Here is a 24,229-nt window from a genome sequence, read left to right on the forward strand (position 1 = left end):
CCCAAAGAATTGGATTGTGGAGGAAATCAAAGAATGTTAACATAGAAGCAGTAGAAAATGTTTCTCTATGTGAGTTCTCATTTGAATGTAGATGTGAGTGGGTGGGCAGGTAGGTACTTTATGTAATCTGATAGGAGGAGAAATGTAGAGGTGGTAGACTTGACAAGTATCCCTCTGGTTCTCCAGAACTTTAGGATGACATGTTAGACATTTTCTTGAAAGTTAATGAGAGGTGTTTCCTCTGCAAACAGATCGCTGAAAGTGACCAGTTTCTAGATGTAGAAACCATCCCAGTTGCCCAGGTTTATCTCTATAAACCAGAATCAACACCAACCGACTCTTGTCTTAGCCCAAGGGAACAAGAAGGTATTCTGCTTACCTGTTTCCCACCACAAGACCAATTTTAGAATTCATTTTTATTTATCTCAATACAGCTGCCTTTTTAATTGGCAATGATCTCTATTGAATTTCTAACTTATGCTGAAACGGTGGCTGCTGGTGGCTGTTTGTATGAGGTATTTGGTATTTTATTTTGGCTTAAATCTGTTTTTATTGCTCAAATATTGTCAGCAGATGCATTATTTCTACCGGAATTTCCACTGCTCAATGTACAGGTTATCTCCACTTTGACAGCTCTGTATCTTCAATGTCAGGTACACTGCTCCCAAGTCATACTAGATTTACACATTCTATTATACTTCTATTGAACAGCTCTTAATCTGCTCAGAAGAAAACATGCTACAACCAGCAAATTTTATCCTCTTGCATTTAACGGGAACCTTTCTTGGCAAGGATGGACAGTTGTATTTGAACCGTTCCAACAAGATCTGGCCAGTTTTGGAAAGATTTTGAAGGAGTTAACCCTGTAACAGCCAAACTCTGGTTGATACTTTAATATTGCCTGAACACCCAAGTTGTAACCCTTCTCTATTTACTGAGTTACTCCCTCCCCCAGCTGCCAATATTTCCTAGGAACCTTGCCTAATATAATCCCTGTTTTAGTCACTATAAGTTAGGTTTGATTTACAATGGAATTTCATGCTGAAATTGGGTGGCAAGATGCACATGTATTTCTTGGGATAACTTTACTGCATAATCTTATATTGATTGTATTTCAAAGGATGTGTTTTCAATTGTGCTACTCTTAGCTTCATGCAGCAGTGGGTTGTGTTATAATGGGGTTATTCCACATTTATTGGCTGAGTTTGTCTCTGGAGAGATGTGTTTGAAATTAAGAGGAGGTGGGGAAGAGTTTTCTTCTACAGTTTGCATTCTGAGGTAGGTAATATCTGATATTCAGGCCAGTTCATTTTTCTTATTGTTTCTTCTCTCCTAAGACACTGTGAATATCAAGTAACAAGAGACAGGACAGAGGCTATTGCTAGTCTCCTCATTTGTATGATGGGAATAATAATGCTTACCTTGCAGAGATGTGATGATGATAAAAAGAATATAAAGATTGTAAACATGTTCAATATATAGTTAATGCTGGTGGAAGCTTCTGAGTAGAAGGTAGACTCTAGGATTATCCACACACAACCCTTCATGTATTTTCTGATCTCCTCCACTGAGATCTGTCCTTTGAATACTATCTCTTTAAGTATGTATGATGGGGTATTAAGTCTTTTTCTTTACTGTAGAGTTATCTAGTATGTCTTTTTATATCTTCTTTGACATCTTTATCTAGTGAAAAATCTCTAAACATCTGTAACTGTGCTCAGAAACCTCTTATCCCTGAAGACCCCCAGAAGGGCTAAGCGGTAACCAGAGCAGAGACAGGAGAAGAAGTTGTAAGAAAGAGGAAGAGGACAAAAAAAGGAAACTCAATGTTTATGTTGACAAATCAGCTTATTTATCAAGCATCTTTTTTATGTCCAGCACTATGCTAGAGGTGGAGGAGGTGCTCTGGACTTCAAGGATTATCACTCTTTCTTTTGTTTTTTTGAAACAGTCTGACTCTGTTGCCCAGGCTGGAGTCAGTGGTGCAATCACAGCTCACTGCAACCTCAACCTCCCGGGCTCAAGTGATCCTCCCACCTCAGCCTCCCAAGTAGCTGGGACCACAGGCGTGCACTACCACACCTGGGTAATTAAAAAAAAATTTGGTAGAGACACGGGATTTCTCTATTTTGCCCAGACTGGTCTCAAACTCCTGGACTCAAGCAATCCTTGTGCCTTGGCCTCCCAAAGTGCTGGGATTATAGGCTTGAGTTGCCATGCCGTGCCTGGCCTCTCTTTTTTGAAGTGTTAAGTATTTTAGACTTGAAAATAATCAGATAATAGCCATCAAGTAATATAAAAACAAGTCCTAAGGCAGGCCATTTTTGCTTCAATTATAATTTCCAGGTATAACACCCCCATGTTAATTTAGCCTATGTTGGTGTTTTCTCTGGTGTGGGAAGGTTATTTCAAGTATTGTAAGATAGTTGGGCACTGTCTATCTTCTCCCTCCTTATTCAGAGTCTTCCTTCTGCCCTCAGTTTTCTGACCTTGCATCTGCCTTCAGTTTTGCAGTCCTAACTCCTTTTTTCCCCTTATCAACCCCCACTGCTAGCATTTTAAATGCCATTGACTTTATAAGGTGTCCCTTCCTATAGCTCAGCAGTTCTACCTTGTTGCAGCTGCTATATAGCACTGACCTCTTATCTCTTTCAAAAGGAAAGATGAATCTAAGAAGCGACTGTGGCAAAGCAAACTATTCAGAAACTGGCTTGATGCTATCTCTGAGAGAGGTTTGCTTAGTTTGCAGAAGCAAATGTCGTGCATGCTTCCATGTTGCTTAGTGTGATTTGTCACTTGGGATTCTCAAGCATTTGATATGAGGCCCTGACTGGCTTAGCTCCTCATCAGAATGCACTACAATTTGTTCACTTCAAACCCACCAGGAATAGAGGGCATTCACTTTGACATCTGCTCTTCAGAAGCAGCCCATTAATACTGTACTTGATGTGTCAGGTTCTTAAAGAAATACTTTTAGTTCTTTTATCCACAATCAGATGACCTGGTTCAAGGTCAGTGCCAACCCTAAGCTGTTTTTCTTTTTGCTTTTCCCTTTTGACAGTCATTATATGCCTTTGCCTGTTTGTAATCCTCAGAGCCTCTCAGCTCAGGCACTGGTAAGTGTGGTGCAAAGATTGAGGTGGGACCAACATTATTGGCATCCCCGGATTTTGGCCACTCTCAGAGGTACCTCAGTAAGCTACCCAGTGATCTCATATCCTCTCTTCCTTCCTCAATCTGTATCTGTTCCAAACTTCTTCATTCCCACTGCTGTACATGGCTTCTAATATAGAAATTATCATATAGTTAAAACCTATCATATGCCAGGTGCTAAGCCAAATATTGTGCATGTATTATATGTACATATATTATCTCATTGAATTCCTGTAGAACCTCTGCGAGGAAGGTGGAAACTCAGGCTCTGAGAGACTAAGCAACCTGCCCAAGGTCATATAGCTGGGCAATGTAGAATGCAGGGCTGCTAATAGCTTAACAACTTAACCCCTTCTGGACTAGTACTCTTTATAAAGATAATCACTTGTTTATTATTTTCAGGCAACAAACACTTATTGCACATTATTTTGTGACTGCCACTATGCTAGGCATTTTGGATATATTAATAGATTAAAAATACAGTAGCTACTCTCATAGGTATCAAATATGCTAGGGGAACGAGACAAACAGACAAATGAAGTGCCATAAAAATATAAGATTTGAGGTGCTAAGGAAACCCAGAGGGGAACTTAACCCAGACCATGAAGGTTATGTACCCTATGTTGCCTCGCAGGATGAGTAAGAATTCCCTCTCTCATTCTCATTCTCATTCATATTCTCTCTCTCTCTCTCTCTCTCTCTCTCTCGTATCCCTATGTTGGATAGGTCCTTCTCCTTCCTTTGTACTTTTTTGTGTATCTCAGTAATAGCACTTATTTATTCTTTTCATTCACTTAACAATAGTTTGAGTACCCACTTTGTGCCAGGCAACGTTTTCAGCACTGGGAACAGAGCAGTGAACAAAACAAAGTTCTGCCCCTCTTGGATTTTACTTTCTAGTATGGAGATAGACAGGAAACTAATAGATAAATGGATATGGAATAAAATGTCAGGTTGTTAAAAGTAACATGAAGGAAAATAGATTGAGAAGCTGGAGAATGACAGAAGGTGCTATCTTATAGGGAAGACTTCTTTGAGAGGTGACGCTTCCCATGCAGTACTGTGATTATGTGTTTACATTTCTGGCTCGCCCTTGATACTCCATACCTCTGGAGGTAATGGGCTAAATCTTTACTTTGTAGCCCCAGACAAGAGAATGTAGGAGTTTGGGGGTATCAGCCAAGGCATAGTTGAAGTGATGAGTCAGTGAGTCTACAGATGTCAAGAATGAAGAACAGATGATGGGGGAGGTAAGGGAGTGAGGGAGCTAGAATGCTGGGAGATTATTGTCAGAGAAGAGGAGATTTATATTTCAGATTTAAAAGATTGAACAATTCCTGATGATTCTGTGGTACACTTACATGTGGGAATGACTGGGTACAGTAAGGGGAAGCCCACTGAGTCATGTAGCTCAAGAACCTGTGAGGCTAGCACAGTTGTTCTTAAACTTGGGCATACATTAAAATCAACTAGAGAGCTTTCAAAATTGCAGCATGAGATCTTGCCTTAGGAGATTCTGATTCAGGAGCTCTGAGTAGGTTTCAGAAAAGGGATATATATATTTTTTAAAATAAGTTCCAAAGGAGTTTTAGATGCACAGAGCCAAGGTTCAGAATCACTGGACAAGGATGTTAGAAGTTTGATTCATGTGGGTTTTAAAGCCATGAAAGATTATGTCAGGACTGAGTGGAAAGCCTATAAGCCAGGTGTAATGGTCCTCAATGCATCTTGGAACTGACCAGAAATCAGTAGATGGCTGTGACAAGGAAGGAGAGAGTGTGGTGGAACACAGGGGATGATTTTGGAAAAAGAAGAGTTTTACACAAGGATGAAGAAGTGATTAAAGGCTTTCACCAATTCAGGGCTATGTAGAAATTTAGGCATCAGTATGCAGTTTGGGGTACTTTGCATGGAAGAAAAGTCCTGGCATTAGTCTGCTTAGCAGATCTGACATCATAACAGTTAGGCATGATCTGCTCCACCTAGATGTGCAGTCAGCCTTGGGCTTAGGAGACAAAGTCCTCAGCTGCATTTATGAATTTCAGAGAGACACTGGGCAAGTAACTTGAGCAAACTTCTCTAAAGTGGGCCTGCCTTTAGGGAAGAATATATAGGTAAAGCCTAGAGCATTTCTCTGAGAGTTTTTGGAACTAGTACTATACATAGCAACTAATTAGAATCATTGGTTCAGCGTCAATTATATGCAAAGTATTAATCAACTATATGCAAAGTACTCATCAACTATATGCAAAGTACTGAGAAAGAAGTTACTTTCTCCTGAAAGCAGGTTGTGGGGCAAATAGCGGCTATTTGATAATAATACTGGTTCATTGGGTTCTGAATATTTGAAGTTTCTGATATATGGAATCATTTTGGTTTTGAAGTAAAGATTACCAAGAGCTTTCACTCAGCCTGTGATTTTCCCTAGGCAGGTGAGACTTCCAATCTTAATAGGGCTTACTTAAATGATGCAAAAGGCATGCACATGAACCAGTAATTTTTATTAATAACATTATCATCATTGTAATTACTTGCAATCTTGGAAAGATCCTGGGGTTATAATGTAAGAAAAGCCTGTATTTGATTTCTGGCTCTTGATTCTTAGTGTTGTGCCCCATTAGGCAGCATAGGGAATGCCTCTGAGTTCTAATCCCCTCCTCTGTTAAACTGAGAATAATAATAATAGTTTCTTTATGCTATTGTGAGAAGTAAATTGATAATATATGTAAATGCATGAAGCATATATTAAGTGGCTCAATAGAAGCCGCCTTTCTTCTCAGCTTTTCTTTAGACACCTTTTCCAATCTCACTGTAGCAAGTAAAAATTATTAAAATTGGAACCACAAATCTTTATAAAAAATCATTTCAACTTTTAAGATTCAGGGGGTACATGTACAGGTTTGTTACTTGGGGCATATTGCATGATGCTGAAGTTTGGAATACAAATGATCCCGTTACCATTGTAGTGAGCATAGTATCCAATAGTTAGTTTTTCAACTCTTGCCCTCATCCCTCCCTCTTCCTTCAAGTAGTCTCCAGTGTCTATTTTGCCATCTTTATGCCCATGAGCACCCAATATTTAGTTCTCACTTATAAATGAGAACATGAGGTAGTTGGTTTTCTGTGGAAATATAAATCTGACTCTGCTTGATGTGTTTAGAAATTGTTATCCCCTGTCAATGGGATAAGTTAGTCTCTAGCTTATACAGTATATGCATTTGTTACTTGCCTGCAGTGGAATATATTTGAAAATGGATCACCAATTGATAGTTAGACTGTTGACTTCTGGAATGAAATGTGAGAAAATATAACCACTCAAGCTACATTCTTCTATTATTTGCTAAATATCCAAATTGTTACCATAATGGAGAAATATGCCTCATGAATTGCCATGTGACTTTGGCATATGACTGTGGTAATCTCATTTTTAAGACCTGCATGTAAATTTGAAGTAAGAAATTCTAGTTTCAATTAAAAACAAACTGAGCTGAAATATCCAAAATTCACTGGCTATGAGCTTATCTTTAACAGTTACTAATTTATATGACCAAGAGGGGTTGTATTTGCAAGGCCATCCCCTTAAGAGCTGAGGTTAAACAAGTGAGTGGCATGGGCTATAAATGAATTGAAAATTGCCTTCTGTTCCAGCCCAGTGCAATGGTTTGTGTTTTGTAATAAGCCCTAGTTGATGAGGTAACTCATGTCACCAGGAGGAGCTGTCCACAGACTGCTTGATTTGTCACTGCTGTCTGAAGGACACAACAGGCTGGGGAAGCTGGCACTCTGCAGAATTTTTATGGTGCTGCATGCATGCATTGGTCTCCCTTATCAAGCTGTAATTCAATAATAAATACAAAAAACATTTTGTTTAAATAAATCTAGGGTTGTGACACAACCTGACCAAAGCTAGGAGAGTTAATGCTGATGCTGGGATATTAACTTAGCCAGGGAGCAGTTTGGGTGAAGGGAAGAAAAAGATGGATGCTGGGAGAGAGTCTCTATTTGTGATAGAGTATTCATCTGCATGGCTATTTTTCTGGAATGCTTTGGTCTGTGCCATTGGCTCAATGTAGTCATTTTTCAACTTGGCGTCTTTTTGTTCTTCGTGCCCTCACCCTCCTTTTTAAAGAGAGACCAAAGAGCATGAAGGGTGACGAGAACCACTACAAGAATTTTGTTGCGATAAGCAGAAGCCAGCCTTATAGAGTGGGTTCTGCCATTTTCTCCCAGAATGGTGAATGGTTACAAGAAAATTACTGGGACAGGTAATTTGGGGAATGGATGGATTTGTGAAACATTTTTTTTTCCACAAAGAAAACTGCTTTTTATTTTTTGTTATTATAAAAGTAATATGTGTTCACTCAAAAAAAAACCTTCAAGCAGTACAGAAAAGTATAAAGAAACCATAAAAATCACCTATTATAATTTTCCCCCTCATATCAGAGATAACATCTGTTAACATTTTGGTATATCTCCTTTTGTCTCTTCCTGTTACCTTTTTCACAGTGGTTTATTAGGAGAAATTTCTAGAAATGTAATTCACATTTTAGGAACTTGTGATTCCTATATAAAAATGATCCTCCACAAGACAGTGCTGATTTCCACTCCAGCACCAGTGTGTGAAAGTACAGAAGGAAGCCCATGGTCACAATTTATTGCATAATGACCACGTGCCAGTCACTGCTCTAAGTACTTTGTAAATATTAACTCATATCATCCTCATAACAACCCTATGAGATGGGTACTACTAGCATTCCCATTTTACAGTCAGGGAAACTGAGGTTTAGAAAGGCTACACAGCTAGTCATGAGACTGAACCAGAAGGTTGATCAGGCTTTGGTATAGGAGAAAGAAATAGCTTCTCTCTCTCTCCCTCTGCCTTGCCTGCCCTGCCTTGCCCTGCCCTTCCCTTCCCTGCCCTTCCCTTCCCTCTCCCTCCTCTCTCCACCCCCACCCCTCCCCCATCTGTTTACCTCAAGGCCCAGGGAGAAACAACCAATGAAGGAAGAAGTAGCAGCCTAGTGGATAAGCAGAGAGCCAGAGGAGTCCCAAGCAGCTGTGAATCTTTAAATTTAGGAGTTCTGGGCAAAGATGTCCTTGCATTATTTTCATTCCTAAATGAGCAGAACAGAACTTCCTCTCCAGTGCTGGGCTTTGTGAGCTGAATTTGAACCAACAATGAGAGGGAAAATAGCAACAGATATAGATACACTTATGTATGTGTGCAAACACACACATATACCCATGGCAAGGAGTGTCCCTCTGTGGCTCTGATTTCTGCTCAGAATCAGAACACCAGGAGAAATGATGATCTTTGTCAAATGAGGTGCTCCCTTAGTTTCCCAGCATTAAACTAGAGTGGGTATAGATAAATGTTCATAAATGCAGTGATGGAGAGAGAATTGAAAGTCTCTTATTATATTCCAGAATAATTTTGTATGAAGTAGCAGAACATGTGAATAACTTTCTGTGTGACCTTAGGCTACTCCCTTCCTCTTACTGAACCTCAGTTTCCTCCCCTCTAAAAGAGACCATAGAACTAATGTATTTGAGCGTTAAGAACCCTATCTCTACTTTAAACAGTTCCTAACTGATTTGACTTTGGGTTTTCTTCTCCTGGACCACTCTTAATTTTTATTTTTTTATGCCTTTTCGGGGCTACTTGATCTGTTATTGGTCTGCTGTTGCTAGAAATTGTTCTGTGGATGCTAAGAAGGTGAGTTGCTTCATATAGTCTATCAAGTGAGAACAATTAGGAAGGCCCCTATGGTCCTAGAAGACAGCTTATCATAGTATCTTTGAGTTTTTACTCACACCTTTACTTTAGAACTATTGCCTCTTTTAGAGGGGAGGAAACTGAGGTTCAGAAAGAGGAAGGGACTAGCCTAACAGTTATTCGCATGCTCTGCTACTTCATAAGTAGCAGATCTTACTCTAGTAAGATGATTCAAGTGTCTCATTTTTATAAAAATGATTGGGGCACAACGATATTATGTGATTTTTCCCCAAAGTAACATATCTAATTAGTAGCAAGGGCAGGATAGACCCCAGATCGCTTCACTGTCTAGAGTAAGGTTTCCCAAAGTGTATTCCACTTAACACAAGCCCCTCAATATACTCTGGGTGGAGATCGGGGCATGAGGAAGAGGATTCTGAGGTCAAATAAGTTTGGGAAATGCAGCCCTGTCTAAGGAAGCCACAATGTGCATTGAAGACTCTGAGAAATATAGAGTAAGGGAACATATCACTAATATTGTTATAGCATTTATGGCTTTCAGAGCACTTTCATAGCCATTTTTAGTTGTGTACTAGAAGAGACAAAGCAAAAATGCATATAAAGTAGATCATGGGATTGAAAAGGGGATAAGTGTAGCCATATAAACAAAGGGTGGCTGACAGTTGTGGAGGTTCAGCAAAGAGTCCTGCAGTTATTAGAATAAAATTGATGATTTTGGGCCTGGTCACAGTAATCAGATTGCTGAATCTTCATTTTATTTGAATTTATTTAAAGGATAACTCCAAAATCCTGCAAAGAGAAAGGAAAATAAAATTCTTAAGATATTTATAGTATTAGGGGCTTTTAAAATGGATTTCCATCCATTGATAAAGAAATAAATACCCAAAAGAAGCAAGACCAGAAAGTAACTATTACTAAGCCGTCTTGTATTATTTCTCTTGGTCAAAATTTATTAAAAGTTTGAAAGCTCATTGTCCCATTAAATGTTGGTGTTAAGACTTCAGTTCTTTATTCAGAATGATTGGAGGTTATATTTTACACTTAACATTTTCCAGCTGGGGAACTGAGGTCACGACAAGAATGGCCACTCAAGAATTCTGTTGATCCAGCAGTTAAGGTCATATATGGGCTTCTTTTGTGGCTCAGGCAGTAGACTGCCATTGTTTTCATATTTCAATTTGATTTTCTTGTTCATAATTCAAGTTGGGAGTGAACTAAGTGGTATATTTTCTCCATAAGCCCATTGAGAGGCTGAGAATCTGCTTTTCTGCCTCTAGATTCTAAGTTAAGAAGAACAAGGGCAGGGTGCATGTCATTCCTCTTCACCATTATATCACCAGTGGATAGCATGGGACCTGGAACACAATATATGTTTAGGATATAATTGTTGAATAAATAAGTGTTCTGTAGAGAAAGGAAAGTGGATCAAGGTAGAAATCATGTACCTATTTGTAGTCTACTCAAAGTATACAAGCAATGTTTGTTGTTGATGATGTGTTTTTCTCATGATAATTGGGTTGTATTTGCAAGACCTCACTTATGGAAGCAAATTAATTGCTATTTAGGTTCTCTGACTGCTATTTGGGTAGGTGGCACAGTTGGATGATAGAAATTATAGTTTTTCTAACCAGAATCTCTTAGTGACAACATATATTAGATCAGTGGGTTTCTAGTGAATTGGAGTAGAGGTAAAGTAATATCCTATATTTGGATTTTCGAAACAACACCTATTAATTATCCTCCTGCACCATCACCATTATAAAGACGTGGAAACTCAGTGTCAGTAACTTACCCTGAGCACCTTACTGGTTAATGGTACCACCGTAACTCTGAGGTAAATCTACTGTTTTCCAGTTTGGTGTTCTTGGCCACCCCTCCTGCTACCACTAATCAACAACATGGGGATTTGTCTTGGAGCTGCTACTTGGTTTCAGTGCTGAAAAATATTTCAGGGACTCTGTAAAATTCTTGATGGGTCATCAGCCATTGACTAACTCACCTGAATTCCGACTGTGTCTGGTAAAGTTCTACCAAGGATGAATGTATTAACTTCTTTACAAGCTCAAAAAGTATTAGAGGAGGAATATGATATTACCAAGTGTTTACCGCCCACTTCTCATGTAGCATAGGGGATATGTGAAAGCATACAGAAACATTCTGTACTTTTCAGGAGTTTGCAGCTCTGTACAGGAGGTCACATGGAAGTGCCTGGTATCTTCAGAGAATAACGCACTATGATACAGACATGTTGCAAGTATGGCAAGCATTTAAGTGGTGCTGGAGTTCGGAGGAGGGAGGGATCAAGAAGTAAACTTCTTGTGATGACAAGATAGTGGCTTTTGGGAGCAGACTTCAGTATTCTCTTTTTGCTCTAACTCTCCCTTTCTGATTCATTTTTTTTTTCTACCAGTTTGGTGGTTAATTAGATAAGCAGTGCCCCTACATCTACCACTAACTCACTTTGTTGATTTCCTATTCCACAGTGACTCCTCAGGGAGGAAGATAGGTGGTGGAGTTCATAATATGGTAAATATGTAGATGCCCATACCTTGGGGATACAGATTTTGGTACATGATATTATGGAAATAGGTGAACTTAGTTGGAGAACAGTTTTCAAAAGAACAAGCTATGTTTTGATACGTGTGGAGGGATTTATGCTGTCCTTGATATCAAAATTTTATGTTTCCATAAATATGTGCCTATTTGTAAGTAGTATTTCATGAGGGAATTAGGTGGATGGAAGTGTTGATAGTACAAAAGATTTTCCCAGTAGTAACAGTTAATGCATGCTTTCCCTTATAGCTTAAAACAGGTGAAGGGACTTGAAGTGAGATGCTTTTACTTGCATTAGAGTAGTTTCTCTGTAACCATGTTCCCCTTCCTCTTTATTCAGGTTTTCAGCATATACAATATGTGTATTAATTATTAGGCTTTGCTGTGGGGCCATTTTTTATGAACCTCCAAATGTTGCTGAGTGTGGAATAGCTCTGGGGCTTGATAAAAACATGACCTTTATTTTCCCACCAGTCTTTCCAAATAAACCTACCTCATAGGAAAGTATAAAGTGGTTTACAGAAGAAGATTTGGAAGCCAAGTTCCCATCTTTGGAGTCAAATGGTTCAGCATTCTGGCCTGGAGAATGGTGGGTAGAGGGGAAAATATGCTCCTTCGTGCCTTTATGCCTTCTCAGACTGGCTAACATCAGAACTGCATAGCACATATTCTGAGCTGATGGAATTGGGTATAAAAGCAGGTTTAATTTGATCTCAGCACTAGATTTAGGAGCAAGTCAACTCTGAGGAAAGATTCAGTTTCAGCAGAGTGGAGCTGAGAAGAAACCATTTGTTTTCATGAAGGAAAAATAATCTTTGAAGCAAGACTTCTATCCCTCTCTCCCTTCCTTTTTTTTTTTTTTAACTTCAGCTTCATTTTCTTGGTCTGCAAATCTCAATTCCTCAAAATCTCAAGCTATTTTTATGTGTCTTTTTTTCCTTTCATAATGTATAAACATTAGCAATAAAAAGTGATGGATCAAGTTGTTAGAAAAGGGGGCAACTGTAGCTTTTTAGGACCCCACCTTGAGGAAATATTCTGTTATTTGAATCCCTCCTGGAGTGTAAATTCCCTCCTTAGGTGATGAGGTATGTATAAGTTTGCCGTAAAATTATTTTTGTTACACTGGGGACTCAGATACACTTCTACTCCTACTGCTGGGACTTGGTCTGCATGAATAATTTGTGTGAACAAGTTTAAATCCTTGACTTTCCAGACACAAGGATGTCATCTTCAGGATCCTCACTGACTTATATGGACAAATAGTATTGAAACAGATGACAATCTGAAGTTCCTACAGTAGGTTCAAAATCCAGGCAGATATCCCCAACAAAAGACTAATGAAAAAGTCTACTCCGTAAGAGAACCACGCCAGGGAAGGTCTTTGAATTCCTACTTCTCTCTGTTACTGCTAAGCTCAGCTATAGATCTCACTTCCATGAGAACAAGGCTAGTCCTTGTGGCATTTGCAAGGAATTAGGCTGGGAATTTGTGGACTATGGTTCTAATTTCATCCCTGACATTAACTGACTAACCCTGAGAAACTTGTTTCACTTTTTTGCTTTATTTTCTCTGTCTATAAAATGAGGGTGTAACTACACCTGCCCTAGCTGTTTCACAGAGATATTGTAAGAATGCAACATAAAAATGGGGTGTTTTAAAACCTGTTGAAAGATGTAAACAAAAGAGACATACAAACTAAAGGTATTGTCAGGTATCATTATTGTTAAATATTTTTGGAGCTCTTCAGGAGCAAGTTCTTTGGCATTGTCTCCCTAAGGAGACAATGGATATGAGACGCTATGAGGAAAAAGTAGGTAATAATACAAAACAGGAGGGTTGGCGGTGGTAGAGAGACTCTGGACCTTTCTGGAAGGGCTCAAGTGGCTGAAGGGAAAACAAACATTCATGGGCTGGCCCAAAGGGTAAAGAAAGTTCCTGCACCCCTAATCTATGCATTGTGCGGTGATGGGGAAAATGGTACTCCCATTCTTTCAGTAAAAATGGTTGATATCTGAACCCAGCTTTGGTGACTCCTTTGCCAGTCCTAAGCTAGCACTGCTATGCAAAAAGAGACAACAAGGGGAAGAAGTCCTCACAAAGAAATTCCTGGGTTAGGATAAAGCCAGGAATGCAAAAGCCTAAGGGAAAAGAGTGTTTTTTGGTTTTTTTGTTTGTTTGTTTGTTTTGAGATGGAGTTTCACTCTTGTTGCCCAGGCTTGAGTGCAATGGCATGATCTCAGCTCACTGCAACCTCCACCTCCCAGGTTCAAGTGATTCTCCTACCTCAGCCCCCTGGGTAGCTGAGAGTACAGGCACCTGCCACCACCCCCAGCTAAATTTTGTATTTTTTGTAAAGATGGGGTTTCACCATTTTGGTCAAGTTGGTCTCGAACTCCTGACCTCAGGTGATCCCGCCCGCCTCGGCCTCCCAAAGTGCTGGGATTATAGGTGTGAGCCACCACGTCTGGCATTGTTCTTCCCATTTCTTCTCTCCCCTACAGATAACTTAAAATCCTTTATCTCTCCAAAAGACCAAGTACCATTTAGCAAATCCTGCTACCTAAGTTGTAATGATCTCTTCAGCCCCCCCCCAAAGTAATGTTTGCTATGACAGAATTACAGTATGTCTGGAAGAGTTTGTACTTCTCTGTGATTTGGTACGAGGCAATTTAATCTACGTGACAAAGGGAGATATCTGATTTGTGGGAGCGCTGCCTCTTTTGATTTCCCTCTGTGCTACTGAAAGAATGGTTGGAATGATAAGAACAGTATTTTTAAAGTGTGTTCTGTGCAATACTAATCTCTGTAGGTGTTTTTTGTTTGTTTTCAGAAAAGGGCTTCTATGGTCAAATAAATTGGGAAATGATTCATGCTATGATTCCCTCTAGGAAATGTGTTGTGCATGTTAGGATACCAAAAGCTTTGAGCAGTTTAACAGTAAAGGAATCTGTTTAACTTTGTTTAATCTAGCATTTCATAAACTTATTTCCTTTTGGAAGCGCCCTTTTCATATAATACCAATCACTATTACCCTTTAAGGCCTTTAAGAGGTAGATTCATTCTCAAATACCTGCATAGTTCAGATTGCTATGCCAGACAACAAAGCCTCAAGTTAGAGAATTCAGTATTGCTGGTTAGCCTTCTCCAAAATTAAAATTGCTGTGCTAAGACAAAGATAGAATCAGGGCAGTGATGTTTTCTGTCCAAAAAACTATTAAAATGTTACAGTGATTCCACAACATCTTCATTATGAGATAGGCAAATAATGAAAGCGGTCCACACTTATTGCACGCTCAGTATGGGCCAGCCACTGTGCTAAGCGCTTTCTCTTGTTACTTCTAGGCATAAAAATGACCCAGCAAGATAGATTGAATGAGTCTTCATTTTAGAGCCCAGGGAACTGAGAGCTAGAGATTAGGTAAATCACCCAAGGTCGCAGACCTAGTAAGAGGCAGATCTGGGATATGAATTTCGGTCTGTTCAACTCCAGAGTCGATGATTTAGATTTAAAATATTTAAAGTCAGACTCTGTTTTCTAAGTGGAAAATGGCATTTCAAGAAATCTCAAAATTCTATATCTGAATAATGTATCAGCTAAGACTCTAAGGCATTCAGGAGGCTGTCTTTTGGTTAAGGGGGGCTCCACCTGCATCGCCAGAGTCAGTCTAAGTATAATTATAGGTATCAGCAACCTAGAGAACAGCTGGTTCAATTTAAAGTGCCCTAAGGATCACAAGCATGGTTCTGTTTACATTTACAAGCTGATAGGCCAGTTGCTGTGGCTCATGCCTGTAATCCCAGCACTTTGGGAGGCCGAGACAGGCGGATCACAAGGTCAGGAGATCGAGACCATCCTGGCTAACACAGTGAAACCCTGTCTCTACTAAAAATAAAATAAAAAAAAATTAGCCAGGCGTGGTGGCAGGTGCCTGTAGTCCCAGCTACTCGGGAGGCTGAGGCAGGAGAATGGTGTGAACCCGGGAGGCGGAGCTTGCAGTGAGCCGAGATCGCGCCACTGCACTCCAGCCTGGGTGACAGAGAGAGACTCCGTCTCAAAAAAAAATTTACAAGCTTATTTTTTTGCCCATTTACTAAGTTTCAAGCCCATTTCCATCTTCTTTCACTGCTGTTCCTTGAGGCCACCTCTTTAAGCCACTTGCTTGGGTGCTTATAAATACAATGTCCCTCAAATGGGTACCTTTAATTGTCCCTCCTAATATCACTAGGTCCCTATCCACTCCTTTTTCATTGCTCTGGAGGAGTAGCTTAAAGCCTTATTTTGTGGACATAATGAAAACATGTCCACATGCCTCTAGACTAAGCTGTCTACAACTGAAGAAATATGACATCCAACTAATTATAACTTAATTTTATCATACATTTATTATTATATATATGTTCTAAGTATTTTACATGGATCAACTTATTTAATCCTCATGGCAACTCTATGAAGGAGGTACTGTTGTTATCCTCATTTTACAGATGAGAGAACTGAGGTTCAGAGAAGTTAAGTTACTCGCCTAAGATTACACAGCTAGCAAGCTAAGTCTCAAACCCAGGTCTATATGACCTGGTTTGATGAATAATTAATGGTATTATGTGCTATTACTTATTTTATTATACTAGTCTTGCTGCGCCTGGATTAGCCTTCCTCCAACCAGAATCTTGCCTTTATTGTTAGTATGCTCATTGCCTCCTCCCAGCTCTGCCAATTTGGTAAATAGCTGTCTAGTTTGATGGTTCTCCAATGAGCATCAATGTGTATCAGAATTACCTGGAGGCCTTGTGAAAACCTGGATTGCTGGGACCCATCCCTAGAACTTCTGACTTAGGAGGTTATGGAGCTTGGCAGGGGGAGGAGCAGTGAATTTGTATTCCTGACAAATTCCCAGGTGCTGGTCCAGAGACCACATTTTGAGAACCATTGATCTCCTGTTACCACTCAATTAACCAACTCTTCTTAGAAACTGGTTTTCTCTTGAGCAACTCACTGTTTATTAAAACAGAACTAAATGTTTCCATTTTGATTTATTTAAAACATCACCTAAACATGTACATCTCCAAGTGATTTTTAAATTATTTTTAATTGACAATAATTGTGTATATTTATGGGGTACAATGTGATGTTTTGATCTATCTATACACTGAAGAAAGATTCAGTCAAGCTAATTAACATATCCATCACCTCACCAACTTATCATTTTTTCAGGGCAAGGATGTTAAAAATCTATTCTTTCAGCTATTTGGAAATATATATTATTATTAACTGTGGTCATCATGAAGTGCAATAGATCACTTAACTTATCCAAGTGATTTTTTAAGAGCAATTTCACTGTACTGTGTCTTGATCGTATTCTTGAACCTAAGTAGTTTGGCATGCAAATGTGATTTCAGGGATTTACCTCCAATTAATTCCCCCAATGGCTTATAGCCCACCCCCACCACCATTCACATCATACCTGAAAGACTTTATGTGCTATTTAACTTGATTAAGGAAATGGTAAATTGAAGCTTATTTACTACAAGAATACTTAGTGACAGGCAATATGGCTTGGGGATTAAGTACAGGGACATTGTAATTAGACTTGGGTTTGAATCTCAACTTTGCCTAATAACTAGCTGTGTAACTGTGCTCAAGTGAAGTAACTTCTCTGAGCTCTATTTCTTGTACAGTGGGAGATGATAATGAAATCACCCTCATGAGGCTATAAATAAGATTATATATGTATAGCATACCCTATCATGCCAGGTATTTAAAAAAAAACTAAAGAAATAGCTGGTTTATGTTAGTGATTGCAAACCTCTAATCTTCAGGCCTGTGATATTCCAAAAACTGTTGCAAGAGATCAGTGACACTGTGTGCATACCAAAATAAAATCTCAAAGATAGAATTAATAAGAAGTAGCATGTATAGATGTACAATTCATTTCCAATCTAATCTATGTAGATGCTGATTTAATTAGTAAAATACAAATTCACTTAGAGGTATGACTAATGATATGATAACTTTCTGTCATTATGTAGTACATTTTCATCAGCAGATATTAAAAGACCAACTTTTTTGATATTTAAGAAAAATCTTCACACTTTAAAAAGTTGTGAAGCACTGGTTTATCTGAATAGTCTGTTAATGCACTATCCCCCAGCAGAGAGCAGGCCTCTGAAAGAGGGGAGGCCAGGTCAGCTTTGATGGGCAAAGGAGACAGAGGACATTCTAGAGCATGGGGTGTTGCTTAAGGAGAGCATGATGTGGAGGGCTGGCTGCTGTAGTGGGGGCAATCTGAGAAACCCAGGGCCAGTGGGAGGATATTAGTCAGGGAAGAGCAGGGGCAATAATGCCAAGATGTCCAGGGAATCTACCAACCAGCTAATCTGTTCCTAGGTGACTAAGGATTTCAAGTGAACAACCAGCCACACCAATAGTGTATCTAGCTTTAGAGAAGGACTATGCGAATTCATTAGGATAGCAGAGTGTGTCTTCCTGAAGGACTTGGGTGCCTAAAGTGGAAAAATGCATTGTTGCTTTATTCTAATTGCATTATTCAGTCAAATCCCTTCAAAATGATCAGCAAACAGTCCCTGAAATAGGAAAGTATTGGTGGCAGGAGTGAAATTTAGAGTTGTTTTGATAGAATAATTTTCTTCAGGGGTTTGGGCTCTGATTGCTACTTAGACTGAGTGAAAGTATTGCTGAATAAGGTGCTGAGTAAATGCAAGTTGTCATTAAGAGGACCGTGGCTAGTCTCTTAAATTATATCCATTATTCAGATAAATGTTGCATGCCTTCCTAATAGTCTGCTTCCTTATCGACTTGAGCATTTAGTTGTTGTTGTTTTTTTTTTGTTTGTTTTGCTTTGTTTTTTTGTATTTATGTAAGAGAAAAAGGGCAAGTGGTACTCATAACATCTTTCCAGAGCTTCATAGATGACATGAGTATTTGTAAATAGGGTTGGAGTTATATATATTTTCCTAGTCTAGAAGTGCAAGCTTTAGTTTGCATTCATTATTTGACACAGTTTGGTTATGGTAATAGTATATGGTTTGGTAGCAGTTTAGGCTTGATTTAGATGAGAAAGGAACAATTGTGTTTCATGTTTTTATTTCTAGGAATAGCTGAATTCAGTTTCATGTAATTGGTACTCAGAACACAGCTATCCAAGCCTTTCTTTATAGTTTCTCTTCCATGTTTCCATTTTTATTTCCACCCACTCCTATATAGGGCATTAAAAAATGTATCTCTATAACCATTTAAAAACATGTCTAAATTTTCCACCCAGTAGATTTTACAACAAATATTTATTCTCAAAATAGCTTCGCCCTGCAACCCAAAACACTCCTGAATTATTTTGCACTCATATCTACCCTTCCTACCATCCCTTAATAAGGGCTCAGAGAATGCAGACTCATTAACATCAGCCTAAGGAAAACAGCATCACAAAAATCAGTCCAAGGCCAGGCGCAGTGGTTCACCCCTGTAATCCCAGCACTTTGGGAGGCTGAGGCAGGCGGATCACCTGAGGTCAGGAGTTCGAGACCAGCCTGGCCAACTTGGTGAAACCCTGTCTCTACTAAAAATACAAAATTTAGCCGGGCATGGTAGCACATGACTGTAATCTCAGCTACTCAGGAAGCTGAGGCAGGAGAATTGCTTGAACCTAGGAGGCAGAGGTTGCAGTGAGCTGAGATTGCGCCACTGCACTCCAGCCTGGGTGACAGAACAAGACTACGTTTCAAAAAAAAAAAAACAAAACAAATAAAAAAAAAAAGAAGAAAGATCAGTCCACTTTCAAAGAAAAGTTAAAATATGCATTGTAAAACTGGATAGAACTGATTTGTACTCTTTTTTTGTAGTTAATACTTCTATGAAATAATATATTTAATAAATTTTATATGACTATCACCATTTCACATAATTGTTTTCATTGGTGTGAAGGCCCACACAATTTTAAATCATTTCAGCCGCTGTATGCACAGTTTTGTATTTTGCTTTTTCAACTAACACAGCAGTATTTTTCTATGTTTGTTCATAGTACAATTTTCTAATTTTTAATGTTTGATATTCCATCTTGTTTATTCAGCATAAGTTACTTAGCCATTCCCATTATCTGTTGTATTTTAATAATTTGTGAGGTTATTCATTTATTTTCTATTAAAGCAGCTAGGCAAAAGTTTGACTTTACAGTCACTGTCCTCTAGAATATCAATCCCTAAGTGTTTCTGCTTGACTGTTCTACCTCTCCCATTTCTACCTGGGTCAATCTGAATTCTGCCACGTAAAACATGGCTACCCAGTGAAAGATCTTTACACACAGTATATTAGGTTGCTAGGGGAAACTTACAGTAGCAAGCTTTCTGTTTGCTTATTTCACATACATTCTCTCATTAATTCTTCTCAATGTGTCTATAAGAAGGTATTGAATTATTTACAAACACTTGGGATAAAGAAGGAGGATAGGAAGAGTTGCCTGCTGTTGGGGAGGAAGAAAGGAAAGAATAATCGAGGTGATGGATTCATTAAGTTCATAACAAGCTGTCCTTGCAGGAGGTAAGTCTGTTAGGATATCTTCTTTTCCTTCTCCTACCCTAACTCTAAAATTTCGTCTGGACCAACTCTTCTGCCTGAACTATAAATCTCCACCCTGTGAATAATGTATTAATTTTCAAATATTTCTTGTGTAGGTGAATACAACCACCTTCATATCCACACATGTCTGTGCTCAGTTTGGCAATGAATCACCTTCTAAACATCCAGAACAATCAGTCAGATAAGGATCACCTTTGATTAAGATCTTCTCTGCCAGGCCCTATTGGAATAGGTGCCAGCTTCTCACTACTTAGAGCTTATGATTGTGCACAATGACAGCTAAGATTTGTCTGGGCAGGAACATATTTTTCCCACTCTTAAAGTCAACATTTGAGGTGTTTCTAAGTGGAAGAAATTCCCTTTGCTCATTCTGACTTTTCATTCAGTTCAAGCTCTCCATCTTTTGTAAGAAATGTTGTTCTCCATCGTGCTGAAGCATTAGGTTGCTGTTTCCCCAGGCCAATCAGTCTGAAGATAACTTTATGATGCTGCTAGAGCATGATACCATAGTTTATCCATTCTTCCTGATTTCATCAGGGTGCCTGATGCTTGTTAGACAACTTTGGGGATGCAGACTGTTTGGTCCAGCCTTGTTGCAATCAGCAGTTTTTAGCAAGGATTACCTAGACTTATCTTTGAGATCCTTGATAATTTAATCAGTAAAAACACGACATGGCCTTTTGTAGGCTGCAGTGAGTGCAGATAGAGTGCCACAAAGGCCTCTGGCACGCTGCAAGAGTAAAAGGTGGCAGGGCACTGCCTGCCCACTCCCAAATGCTACATGCTTCCCCTCTACCACATGCAAATCTTTGCACTTAATCATGTCATTGCCAAGTCCTGCTTCTGGTACTTTGTATCTCAGCTAAAGAAGATGAAGAAGTCTTTGGGGAAAATTGTCTTGTGTGGGTAGGTATTTGAGCAATTCTGCCTGCAGGTGAAGAACTTCAGCTTGTGGCTGCACCACAACTCATGCAGTGGCACCCACAACATGTACCAGGAATACCTGGACTCAGCCACTGGGGGTGCTGTCACCCAATACTACAGAGAAATGGGTGCCCAGCAATGTGGTTGGGCCCACTGGATCCAGATTGTGAAGGTAGAAGGGCTCTTGGCCAGCAGGTGCCAGCAATCAAACAGTTCCACAACTCCAAGATCAAGTTTGTGCTGTCCCACCGCATCCTGCATTGTCAACACAAGCCACACTTCACCACCAAGATGCCCAGCCCAACACCTTCTTTTAGGTGCAGGGCCCTCTCACTCCTGGTCTGCCCAAATAAGCCCAAAAACTCCCAGGTGCTAAAGAAAATGCCCAGGACATGGTGTTGAAATATGCAAAGAGTTGATACCATGTGGGACATCTGATAACCTTAGTATACCACAATAGTCTTTATTGTCGTGGACACAGAGAAGGAACTCAAAGACTCTTTTTGATGATCCTGACATAATCAGGAGGAGACAGTGAACAAACTTTATTTCACAGGAGGCTCTGATGATGAGTGGTAAATTTAGGATATGTTCAAGATTATTCTGCTTTCCTCCCTTTACAATAAGTCAAGTATTCATTAAGCAACCACTCTATTTAAGACCTTGTGCAAAGCACTGTGGGAGATATGATGATCTATTAAATTGGGTTTTCTTCTTTCAAACTTAAATTCTAGTTGGAGTGACAAGATCTGAAAAATTAGGTAACACAGGAGATAAATAGTTCAAGGCAATAATAGAAGAGGTGTCATGAGACAAAACATTATTATTTGACAAATGAATGGCACAGACAAGTGTTCTAGAGGTTGCAAGAAGATAGAGCTGAGAGGCATGCTAATATAGTGCCTTTTTCTCCTGCTGTTTTCTCTGCCTAAAATATCCAGTGTATACATCCCTCTCCACCTGTAAAATTCCTATTTCTCTTTTGAGATACAGTCATTGCCTATTCAGTGCAATCGTCATCAGCCCACCCAGAGTTAATCACATTACCTCTCATAAGCCCATAGGATCTTAGACTCACTGAGAGTATAAAAGCACATGTTAATGCCTAGTGTTCCATTATTGGAACGCTAAGCATGTGGGAATTATTTATATCCTACTGCTCAAGGTCATCACCACGGTCTGATTGAAAAATTAAATTGCAACCTCAGGTATAAATGGGTTTATTATTCACTGTAATTATTCACTTACACATTGGATTCCTCTACCAGACTGAGACCTTCAAGGGTAGGGGCAATTTGATAGTAATTTATCTTTCTGTCCCAAGAACCTACCTTAGAATTGGACACATAGTGTTCAGTACATTTATTGAAATGAAATGAGTGTAGTGGAAAGAGTACTGGACTTGGAATCAGAATTAAAACTGTCCTGGGCTTGGTAAATGTTTGTTTTTCTGAAATATGTGTCATGTCACCTCTCTGCACTGAATAAAATGATCTCTAAAGTTCTTATAGCACTGAAAACTGTGCAATCCTAGCCTGGGAGTAGTTATCAAAGGTTTTCCATAATTGCTGTTGATAATAAATAATAATCACAACAGTTAACATTTACTGCATACTTACTATGTGCTAGGCATAGAACATGAATTATGTCCTTCAACCCTCAAAATAACCCTATGTGATAGGTACTATTACACTCATTTTCCAGATGAAGCCAAGACTCCAAGAGGTTAATTTACTAGAAGTCACACAGCTAGAAACTGTTGAAACAGAGACTCTAGTTCAAATCTTTTTGAACCTAGAGGCCTTTGCTCTTAATAGCCACACTAGTCATTCTCAACCCTGGCTGCATATGAGAATCACCAGGGAGTTTTTAAAAAATAGTGATAGCCAGGCCCAACTCTGCAGAGATTCTGGTTCAATTGATCTGGGATGAGGACTAAACATTGGCAGCTTTTAAAAGCTCCCCAGGAGATTCTAATATGCCACCAGGTTTGAGAACTATTTCATTACATTTTTCAGCCTTTGAGAGTACACCTGGGCCTTGTAAAAGTTTGCAGTTTAGATGGACAAGAGAAAGAAGGACATTCTGGGTGGGAATTCTGTTTAAGCTTTAAGGTGATACACAACTATCTGAATGTGTCTTATTTCTCTGAAGCAGGTGCCCTTTGTTGTATCAAAGCTACTTACAGCTGAGTATTATAGGCCAGACTTAGTTCCTGATGCAATTGCATTTGGAAACAGTTTCAAGAGTTTCCTCAGTTCAGAAAGGGATGGCTTCTGCACTGGCTGCTATTAGGTCGTCTGCCACTCTTCTGACAGAGGTCAACGGGAAAAACTACTTCCTTGTGTAGGGACAGCAGGTTGGTTCTCTTTGCCCCATACAGTAGACTGAAAACCTGTCAGTTTCTAAGCAACCATTTAAATCTGGAATTCATGAATCAGATTACCTTACTGAGAAAGCTGGAATGAAGAGAATTTTGAAAAAGGCATGGAATGGCTTCCCCCTCCTTTGTGGTACAACACTTGCCATGGGGCTGGCTTTACAGCATTCTTGAAGACATTGTTCTCTGGTCACTGCAGTAAAAGAAGCAGCTTATTTGGGGTTTTGTTGGCTGTTGCTGCTGAGGTTGGGGATAGTTTCCTGAGAATGGTATACCTGAGGGATAGAGAACAGCAAAGAAGTTGGTAGTAAAATGATATTACCTTCTGCATGTGGCCATTGAGAGGATTAACTGAGATAATCCACGTAAAGGGGTTAGCATAGTGCCTGGTCCGGGGGTAGTCCTCTGTAAATGCTGTTGGCTGCTTGTATTTCTGTGTATTTGTCAAAACAGGATAGTGATAAGATGGCAGAAAGATGCCAACAGATACAGTTTGAGGTGATGTTTCTTTTATGACAAAGGATTAGAAACTAGAGGGATGGTATGAATAGCATCAGATAGGGCACCATGCTTCCTGGTGAAAGCATGGCGCTCAGGTTTCTGCAAATTTCCTTGGGGGTATGCAGCTGTGGGTGACACCACTTGCTTGAAATAAGGATTTTGTCAGGATCTGGAAGGTCCTTTTGCCATTTTTACTATATTTTATTTTAATCCTTTCCTGTTACTTCCCAACTATTTTGCAGACTCTGACTACAAATCTACCTACTCACCAAGGTCAAATAAATGACCACAACTCTTTCACATTCTTAAGTATTTATGGGAATAATAGGTGAGGGGAAGCTCACTTTGCAGGAAACATCATTTAGTGGGATAGGCCTGTTTGAGGTCTACCCCT

At 39.4% G+C, this 24,229-nt stretch overlaps 1 pseudogene; it reads left to right on the top strand.

Annotated features, from left to right (window-relative positions):
- The first annotated feature begins 200 nt into the window (after positions 1–200).
- On the top strand, positions 201–24,229 carry LOC100609564 (uncharacterized; annotated as a pseudogene).

The sequence above is a fragment of the Pan troglodytes genome, chromosome X, assembly GCF_028858775.2.
Source record: "Pan troglodytes isolate AG18354 chromosome X, NHGRI_mPanTro3-v2.0_pri, whole genome shotgun sequence".
Lineage (NCBI taxonomy): Eukaryota > Metazoa > Chordata > Mammalia > Primates > Hominidae > Pan > Pan troglodytes.